Source organism: Barbus barbus (assembly GCF_936440315.1).
Source record: "Barbus barbus genome assembly, chromosome: 47".
Lineage (NCBI taxonomy): Eukaryota > Metazoa > Chordata > Actinopteri > Cypriniformes > Cyprinidae > Barbus > Barbus barbus.
Window position 1 is genome coordinate 5,597,936 of NC_136725.1, and position 11,381 is coordinate 5,609,316.

The following is an 11,381-nucleotide window of genomic DNA, read 5'->3' on the forward strand; positions in this document are numbered from 1 at the left end:
AAGTGTGAGTGTGTGCGCTGGCGAGTGATTGTGGGGAATAAAGCCCTGGTTGTTTGCGGTGAAACTATGGGTTGTAAGTGAGTGGGGAGATGCGTTTCTGTTTGACTGGGCAGGCTGAATGGGACTATTTAGTAGACCCCCAAACTGCAACCCTCTTTTCTCTCCATTGTCATCTCCCCTTCTCTCTGCTGCCCCATACAGCCCAAGACAGAGTGAGAGAGAGGGAGAGAGATGTCTGGGTGGGAGAGAGGAGTGGGGGTCGGGATCAACAAGGGTAGACCGAATGGGGACAGAGAGGAGTAAAAACAGCCTCTACACGGGCTGTTTTACTTATTTAGGGTTCTTTCTTCACTTTGGTTTTTACTGAAAGTATGTATTATTAATGGATGCTGATAGGTGTACCCCAGTATATGTCCTAGGACCTTTTTTGTTTCACCTTTAACTTGTTAGAAGCAAAACTCTTTAAGATATCTTTCTGTCATACAGACGCAGTGACAGCCTCGATTTATATAGCTTTATTTTCTACTCTAAAGATGCAGGTTTTTTGTCTCAAGTTATAAATAAAACGTAAAAAGGATAGTTCATCATTAAAGTTCTGTTATCTTTTACTCACCCTCATGTCATTCCAAACCCATAAAACTTTTGCTCATTTTAAAACACAAAGGTCCCTCCATTTAAAGTATATTCCACCAAAAGTTGTATTCACATATGAACATTGATCAACATTTATACATAGAGCTCATCAAATACAGTAAACAGAAGTTCAAGCATGCTTGAATGAGGCGCAAGAAATAATGAGGTTCCTGCATGTCAAGCAAGTTTGGTTGAACTTCTGTTTATTACGGTGGCTGAGAGAGCTCAACACGCTGCAAATAGATAAAACGCCTGCAAATAAAGAAAACAACTTTCAAAATGTTCAATGTCAAACCGATGAAGATGTTTTCTTGATTTGCTGGTGCTTTTTCTATTTGCATGTGTTTTCTGAAGTTGCAGCGCATTGAGCTCTCTCGGCCACCGTAGTTTATCGTATTTGATGTGTTAAATGTATTTGTGTTTATCAATGTTTCTACGTGAATGAAATCCTAAATTAAATCTGTTCATATACAATGATGGTTGTGTCTCTTCAGATGACTCATGATTTGTGAAAGTGTCAAAGTTCTGGCTGAATAAACTTTCAATGGAGGGACAGAATGCTTTCAGATTTTATTAAAAAATACCTTAATTTGTGTTTCAAAGACGTATTAATGTGACGTCATATGGGTTATGGAATGGCTTGAGGGTGAATGAATGTTGACATTTTTAATTTTTGGGTGAACTATCCCTTTAAGTCTTGAAATATACTATGTGAACGCAGATGCTGCTAGCTATGCAAGCACGATTTCACACGTTATTATGTTACAAAACATGTCAAGATGCAATTCATAACAACACAAGTATGCATTGTCGCAAGGGGCATTAGAGTAAAATGTCTGCATTTATCATCAGTTTTCTCTTTTAGGTCAATTACAGATCAACCTGATATATATAAACATAGAAAAATACATAATGTTTAATAAAAGAAGCAGTCACAAATGAAAGGAAGGTCAAATCTACACAGGAAGGCAGGAAAGAGGGCACAGCTTTGATCATATGCGAGGGAAGTGTTTGACAAAGTTAATTCTAACCTGCTGAGGGCTTTATTATGTACACAACCCAGCTGACAAATGTGCATGAGTAGAGCCTCAATGACCAATCAGTGCCTTTGCTCTTCCTGTGGTCACGGTTGAACTCAGAGCCTGTAAGGAGACACAGAGAAAGGAATCCAAGCAGCCGGGATCTATGTTTTTGGTTGCAATTTGCGTTTAATTGCTATGGAAAAGAGAGAAGGTGCCATTCATCTCTGTTCAATCATGGTCTTTGTGGTTCATGTTTTTCTGCAGTGAGTGTTTGTGGTGATGCGTGTATTGACATAGTGAAACTGGCTTAAAGAATTAGCTCTCTCTAAAATGAAATTCTTTCATCTTTAATCACCCTCATGTTGTTCCAAACCCACATGACTTTGTTTCTTCTGTGGAACACAAGAAATTCTGAACACTTTTTTCCATGCAATTACATTATATGGGAACTGGAAGGGGACAAAGGAATAGTTCATCCGAAAAACCTCAACCTCATTTCATTCCAAACCCGCATGTCTTATTTCTTCTGTGGATCAAAAAGAAGATATTTTGAATATTTTAATAGTTTTTGTCTATACAATAAAAGTCCAAAACAACACTGGATATTATGGAGCCCCAGATATGACATGTGGGAAAAATATTTATTACCTTAGCCACAAATTCCTGCGACGTACTAATACATCAGCAAGTAGCTTTTAAGTAAATCGTGAGCACGATTTAGTAATCCGTTCCCTCGTTTTAAAGGGGCCATATGATGCTTTTTTAAAGATCATTATCTTGTGTATTTGTTGTAACAGAATATGCGGACATGTTTTATTGTTCAAAAAACACATTATTTTTCAAATACTGTACATTATTGTAAGTCCTCTATGCCTCGCCTCTCTCAAACGCTTCGATTTCTACAAAGTCCCTCCTTCTGACAAGTGCAGTCTGCTCTGATTGGCCAACTGGCACAGTGCATTGTGATTGGCCGAAATGTTCGCGTCTGAAATGTTATGCTCCTTTCCATAATCGCCAGCTTCAGCTTTCAAAATTATAGTAAAGACAGTAAATAATGTCCTTAGTTTTACCATCAGTTCAAGCCTGAGAGGGGAACAGAGTCGCGTGACAAACAGTGATGATGCTCATATGTGTTTGCGCGCGCGCACACACACACACACACACACACACACAGGCTGCGTCTCAAATCGCATACTACTTGTGTAGGCACTACATTTGAATTCAAACGTACTTCTCGACCGTTAAAAAAGTACGTTCTATATGAATGAGGGTAGTATGAAGAGTAGTCGTCACAAAATTTAAAGAGCCCACTTTACTGCGAACATCAGCAATGTTGCTCGTAATTATTACCGCTTTCATCGCGTTTTAACGTTGATTGGTTCAACAGCTCAGAGGAGGCATAGGTCAGCTGCTCGCAGATCAAAAAAGTAAAGAGTGTGAAGACCATCGACTCCACCGGGCTAGGACACCGGCAGAGGATATTAGTATCGCTTTTTATTTTTATTTTATTTTTTTCCTTTATATGTTTACTATTGAAATGTTGTTGTTGTATGCATTTGTCAATTTTATTTAATTTCTGTATTTTCTTAAATGGGTGTGTATAGAGTATTTACAGAGTGTTAACTTTTAGTTTTAGTTACTTTTTCTTATTTGTAAGTCGCTTTGGATCAAAGCGTCTGCTAAATGACTAAAGTAAGTAAAGTAAAGTAGATCACGCCTTCATCGACAGCTTATGAAATATTTATCAAATAACGTAAGTATAAACACCAATTTAGCTTGCAAATTTTACCTCAAAATAAAAAGACACGTCTATGTGACAAAGGCTGATTTGGAGCAACGAAATAAAGTAATTTATTGTTATGAAGGAATACATATAAAAATACACAGGACAAACAAAAGACACATGAATCAATGAATAAACTTGAATGAATGCATACACATACATATATATATAGAGAGAGAGAATGAATGAATACAAACAATATATACATAGCCTAAATAAATATTATAAATAGATACAATATATGCATTATACTAAATTAATAGATAATATATACATATTCTAAAAAAAAACTATATACACATTTACAGACTGTGAGCCACCTGAATGCTGCTGTGATGGATCTGACCTTCGTCCCAATCAACATAAATAAATGGAAAGAAAGTGTAGTTTAATATTAATATTCTTTATTGTTTTGCCATGGGCTCTAAAAGCTGAAGGAATCTCTCCTCTCTCTGCTTTGTCTCGTCTTTCCTCTCTCTCTCTCTCTCATTTCTCGGTCTCTTCTTCTCTTTCCCTGGCCTCTCGTTCACGTCTCTCCTCTTGCTCTCGTCTCTCTCTTTCCTCGCTTTCCATCATCTCTCTCCATCTCCTCTCCTCCCTTTCTACTGCCTCCATTTCTTCTTCTGCTTCCCGCTCCTCCATATCGTGGATCAGCTCCTCTATGTCCTTCCTCTTCCTCCCTACTCTTTCAACGGTTGACCTCACCGAGGATGGTGAGGTTACAGCAACATCTGGTCTGGATGAGGACAGAATACCACCTCCAAGATGCTGCTGTAACCTCACCATCCTCGGTGCTGACACCAGTCTGTGGACATTTCAGATCCTACAAAATTTAAAAGCAAAATAGCAAGAAAGAATTGAAAATTTTGGGGTGAACTTTTTATTATTTTTATCTTACTTTATATTTTTGGAGCAGAATTTTTGCCCTCAAGCTTCTGCTCTGTCACAATAAATTCACAGAAATCAAGCACAAAAATAATTCAGTAAGACCTTTGCTTTAAGTGTTATTATGTACTACATTCAGTGTCAACAGCACCTGAATAAAACTACATTTTACATTATTTGTTTACTCAAAACCTTTGATGGCAGCATTACTCTTTCCAGTGATGAGGGCTACATTAGCGACTCTCCACTGGATAAACGAGTGTGTTCTTCAGTAAGGTCAAAGGTCAAAACAGTAAACATTAATCATGATCAATCTATTAATGCTACACTGACAAACTGAGGCATACTTATTAACAGTGGCTTGCTATGTGAAATATATATGAATGTGACATCTTATTACACCAACACACAAATAGCCTATTTTAGTATTTAATGATAGTTTAGATAAATAGTTCGACAAAATAAGCCGTGAATTTTGTTCTCCCCAGTTATTTTCAAACACGTGGTGCGTAACCTGTTACTGCTAGCTTAGTCAGTGTTTGATTTGATCAAAATTAGTGTCCAAAGATAGCATTGTTTTATCATATTTACAGCTTGATCTTATTTTCTGTGTTATTGTACCATACTTAATGTTTTCTAACAAAATTAAAAACGTTAAAATAAAATGTATAATATATAATACAATTATTATTTGTAACATATTTTATTACTATGTAGGTCTACTGTACGTATTACTGTATTAACTATTATGATTTCATACTAATATTACTACTACATATACTATTAGTAGTAGTAGTATGTGTAAGAAAAATAATATTGCACGTTCTTTTTATTGTACTTTACCAATCTCAAGTGCTACCACAGACAGTAACACAATAACAGTGTAACAATTAGAAATAAGTTCTGTAATAATTACAGATAAGATCTTTGGAATAAAATGCGGCCTTGAGTTTATTTTCATCAAAATATCAAGTAATCTGCGTAGAATTGACAATATGAGCTCTGTTGGGTTGTGTAAATAATTTGCGTGTGACTTGTGTATTTTTTCCCAGATGGTTTATTTGTACAGGACATCATTCAGGGCCTTTGCGAGCTGCAGGGCTTGTCTTGGCAGGAGGCTGAAGAGGTGTTCCTCCAGGGCCCCATTTATTACTCAAGGTATGTTTTCAATTTTTGTTTGTACAAAAACTGTTGGATTTTTGTGTTACACAACATTTCTGACAACAGCATTTATCTTTTCTTTTAGTGAAGTTGAGTTATTTGACAGAAGAATTGCTCGAGAAATGAAAAATCTCCCCTACAAGAATGCCATAAAGCATTTATTTTATTTGATGTTGTTTAATATGTAATATATACATTATTAACTCAATATTGTTTTTCACCATTTTCTCTGCATTGTTTACAGCTCGATGACTTGTAGGACCCCAAATAAAGGAGAAAATGACTCCGAGCACTATCATTTAGTGTATGTAAATATAGAATTAATGTTCATCTCCTAACTCAATACTAAAGAATGTGATAAATCCTTAATAATTAGGAAAACAATAAATGACTATGAAAATATTTAAGTAACTGAACAATTTCTATTTACATATATAATTAATAAAAATAAACCAGACTTAAATCATAACCTAGAATGTGAAATATTTTATATAATAATGCATTCAGTTATAGCGTAATATTTTATAGTAGAAAAATAGTGTAAGTTGCAATCTATCAGCAATTGAATTCAGGTTAGGTAATCTTATCTAATCAGGTTAGATAATCTTCCAAACAGCAGGTGGCACTGTCTGAAGAAACGATAGTTCTGGGTCTGAGTGTGCAGTTGGGCCTCCGGGCTGCAGCTTCATAATGTTGACACACTGCGTCTCCCTGACATGGCTTCATCAACACTACTGCGGTTACTGAAACCAGACCTTCTTTCTTTGCTTGAACATTTGGGCTGCATTATGCAAATATTTCCACATCATGACGTAGACATGTGGGCGTGTTTGAACGAGCCGTTTTAAGGGGAGTGGCAGTCTTAACTTTTATAAAGAATATCTCTTTGGTTTTGAGACTTTAGTCTTTGCAACTTCAGGGATCTTATCTATGCACAATCAGCTTGTAACACTCCAAAGAGAAAGGAAAACTTGAAATCGCATCATATGACCCCTTTCATGCGCACAATTGACTAATTTGTTAACTCATTTTAAGTACATTGTGTGCACAATTCACCTGTTTGTTCCCCTGTTTTAAGTAAATCGTGAGCACCTTTTAGGCCTTTTAATTTGTGACCCTGTTTTATGCAAATCTGTTTTGTTTGTTGAATTATTTGTGAATACCCTATTTCTCATTATGCAAAAAGGATGATTAGTTTATGGACAGGAGTTAGTAAAAGACACTCACAATTTTACTAAAATGATATAACGAATTAATAAATTGTGCTCATGGTTTACCTTAAAATGAGGTAATGAAATAGTTAATCGGGCTCATGATTTACAGTAACAAATAGGTGGGGAATTAGGAAAGCATGCGCACATTTTCTTAAAAGTAACAAATTAGTAAATCAATTTACTTATAATGAGGTAACAAGTTATAAATTGTGCAGACGTATAGGTAACGAATTAATAAATTATGTTGACGTATTAGTAAGTTGTGGGAATTAATTGTTAAATTGTGGCAACGATATAAATATTTTTTCCCAAATGTCACATCTGGGGCTCTGTAGGATCCTATTGACTTTCAATGTATGGACAAAAAACACTGAGACATTCTTCAAAAAATCATCTTTTGTGTTCCACAGAAGAAAGAAAGTCACACAGATTTAGCACGACATGAGGTTCAGTGAATGATGACAGATTTTTTGTTTTTCGTGTGAACTATACCTTTAAGAGTGTGTGTGTGTGCTTTGCAGTTCATAGCTGTGCATTCGACGTGGGCCTCTGTGGGAAAGTTTGGGTGTGATTGAATGTGTCTGTGAAAATGTATATGTGTGTGACCATATGTGTATCTGGAAGGAGAAGTGAACCCTTGTGTCTAAGCTGACTCACTTTGATCCTGTTCAGCGGTCTGAAACTGTTTTCCTGAGTTGTCAACAGACATGACACATGCACTCACGCAGACGCTCACACACTCTTTTCATATTTACACTCCAGCAGTCTTCCCACAGCAAAGACACACCACTAACCGGCCCCAGTCACACGCATACACACACACACACACACACACACACACATAAGATGCCTTATGTATCCTTCATTTAGCCAGAGCACTGTGGGAAACATGCAGATCAAAGGTTTGCAGGAGCTCTACAGCTGTTAGACTCATCTAAGTTCATGACTCAACATGTATATAGTAAGAAGACTCAATTATGTGAAACACCTTTCAGCTGTGCTAGAGCGTTTTACCAATGACACATACAATATAAAATAGATTTACATTTTCTGAGGAAAATGTGAGTGGTGCTTGCCTTTGTAAAACTCCAGCATGGTGCTGAGGTGTTCCCTGTGGTTTCAAGTGCATTGCTATGCAGCTGCTAAAGTGTTCTGAATGGTTTTTAGGATGCTGCTGTGTGCATTTTTTAAAGGCCTAGTAGTCTTGCGTAGCCATAGGAATATATGGCCGCTTTCATTGGCCAAGGCCCGCCCATGAGGCCGTTTGAATGAATGAATGAATGAATGATGCATTTATATAGGGCTTTATTGTGTATTGCTGTACACCCAAAGCGCTTTACAATCATGTGTGTGTGTGTGTGTGTGTGGGGGGGGGGGGGGGGGGGGGGGGGGGGCTCTCCTCAACCACAACCAGTGTGCAGCATCCACTTGGATGATGCGACGGCAGCCACATCACAACGGCTCCAGTGCGCTCACCACACACCAGCTACAGGTGGAGAGGAGAGAGAGTCATAGAGCCAATCAGGTGGATGGGGATTATTAGGAGGCCATGATAGACAAGGGCCAGTAGAGGGAATTTGACCAGGACACCGGGGTTACACCCCTACTCTTTACGAGAAGTGCCATGGGATTTTTTAATGATCACAGAGAGTCAGGACCTTGGTTTAACGTCTCATCCGAAAGACGGTGCTTTTTGACAGTATAGTGTCCCCCTCACTATACTGGGGCATTAGGACCCACACAGACCACAGGGTGAGCACCCCCTGCTGGCCTCACTAACACCTCTTCCAACAGCAACCTAGTTTTCACCGGAGGTCTCCCATCCAGGTACTGACCAGGCTCAACCCTGCTTAGCTTCAGCTGGCAACCGGTCTTGGGCTGCAGGGTGATATGGCTGTGAACCGTTTGACCGACATGTCAAACAACCAATTGTTCGTTTCGTTTAGCGTCAGGTTTCGGGGCGTGGAAATGTTGCCACAATAACAGACCGGTGCGTGAAACTCTCGGATGTATTTTAAAGATTATTTGCCGCGAACATTAAATATTTCACATACTTTTGAAAATCCAGCGTTTAATTGACCCTGATAAGCGTTTGTCGTCACATTTGTAAACACGACGACTTTCTTCTTTCGTGAGGGGGTTTGGCGCCACGGCATCTTTGTTTCCCGGCGGACCGAATATAAACATGACACTCACGTCTCCCGGAAATCTGGTTTAATTCAACCAGTCAGATGACGACTTCGACATTCCTGAAGTGTTTCCAGAAAAGTGTGCCATATGCATCAGCCGTTTAGCCAATGGTCCGTGGGCGTGACGTCTGAGGCTGAGACTAAAGGCCTAGTAAAATTAAAACTATTGGTTGAAATGTGCACTGCAGTCCAAATTCAAAATATTGGACAGAGTTGTTTCTCCTGCCCCTTTCTCTTCAGGCTCAATGCTCATGCAAGTTGCCAGATTGAGGACACGCAACAGGACAGAGGGCCATTAACAACAAGTTGATGGGTTGATTTATCCGCATTTTAATGTTCCTCTAGTCATAGAGCTTTTTATACCAACCTGTGAGCTTTGCGTACAAAAAGTATTCTTGTTGCTTCATAACGTTACGGTTGCACCACTGATGGCAGATGGACTATTTTGACGATGTCTTTCATACTTTTTTGGGCCTTGATCGTATCTATTACTTTGCAATCAATGGGACAGTCACAAGCCTCCTGGTTTTCATCCAAAATATCTTAAATTGTGTTCTGAAGACGAATGAAGCTTTAACGGGTTTGGAACGACATGGGGGTCAGTGATTAATGACAAAATTTTCATTTTGGGGTGGAGTAACCCTTTAAGAACTAGTTTGACCAACTAGCAGTTGAGAGTAATCAGTCTTACTTTTCTAATTTAAATTGGACCAATCTACCTTTTTGTAGCTGACGAAGTTATGACCAGTCTTGAAGAAAACAAATGAAATGATTAACTTTTAACACTAGTGTAAGCTGTTATGTATGGGTGCTAAAAGTAACAGCACATCTCTTCACAACAAGCTTCAGGTTTTGAGGTGTTTTTCATGTCTATTGTACAAAAAGTGCAAAATTTCAAGTTGAAAACCTGAAATCCCAACAAGTATGAGCGACTGTCTTAAAATAAATCACTAATAATCTTTCTCTATAGCAGATGGATGCAGGTAAATAAACCGGTAGTGATGATATTCTAGGTCTAACTGCTCACATGTAGTTTAGCATTTTCACACGGTGTTTCTTCACGGTGAACGCCCGTGTAAGAAATGAGTGCGATGTCTGAGGAAGTTCAGATTTTGCATTGTTTTTGTGGTTGGCTGAAACTGAAAAGTGTGATTTAGTTTTGTGTGTTTGCTGCATCAGCATGTGCTTGCGGATATTTGTGTGTGTTTGAGTACACGTCTTGTGCGGTTTCATTGCATTAATACTATAGACACTTTTGTAGTTGTCAAACGTTAGTGTAAGCAAACCTGTGGTTCCTCTGTTAGGGAACTGGCTTCATACATCCACTAAAACACATAAAAGTAAGAGCAAAACAGCTCAAAAGCTTGGGTAACATTTGACTTGGTTTGATATTTAGTAGCTAATGCTATGGCATTCAGACAATGTAGGCAGGCATTAAGTGTCCAGATAGTGTGTGGATGTAGAGTGCTGTTGTGAGCAGGTGATGTGGCCCTGGCCGGAAGGTCACTGAAAGCCGTCAGTTCCTTTTTCCTCTCCGGATATTCCCAGCATTCTCCCAGCAACATCACCAGCCGTGAATTCTGAGAAACAGCGGGCAGGAAGCCTGGCTGGGCTGCTGGGGACTTTGCTCAGAATGGACTCTGGACTCTTTTTTTGCCCGTATGCAGGATCAGCTTTATGAGCCTGGACGTATTGCTTTAGTATTATAACAAGAGCGAGAAAACTGGTCACAGATCAGCAGTGCAATCAGATGAGCAGGCAGTTTCACACAAGTCCAGAGACTAGAGCTGGCAAGAAGATCTCCTTCAGTAGACAACACTGACCTCTCCTGGTCACCGTCAGTCGAGGAGACCAGGCAATTATAAGAAAATGTCCAGTGGGAAAAAAATTAAAATAATAAAATTAAATAACAAAAAAAAATGTATATCATAAATATAAAATGAAAGTGAATAAATTGTAAAATGTAATATATATATATATATATATCTACTGAAATTTTATTTTGAAAGAAAGCAAAAGAAAACAAAAATACAATACAGTAAAATATAATAAAATAATGAAAAATTGTGTTTTATTTTTTACTGAATTTTGTTTTTAAAGAAAGTATTTTTAAATAAAATAAAATAATTTTATTGTTTTATAAAATATACACTGGACAACAAAATAAAATGAATTTAAACAGTAAGCTAAAATAATAAGTATTTTATTTTTCACTTAATTATATTTTTCAAGAAAGCAAAATAAAATGAAATGAAATAATTTTGTTCACTGATTTGTATTATTAAAGCAAAAGAAAACTAAATAAAAAAATAATAAATACAAACAATAATTTTATTCAAACTGGACAACTAAATAAAATGAATTTAATACAGTAAAATAAAATAATAAAATATTTGTAATAATTAAATAAAATAAAAATAAGAATAATAATAAGATAATAAAATTAAAAATAATATGTATCTTAAAATGTATTAAAAAGGAAGTGCACAACCAG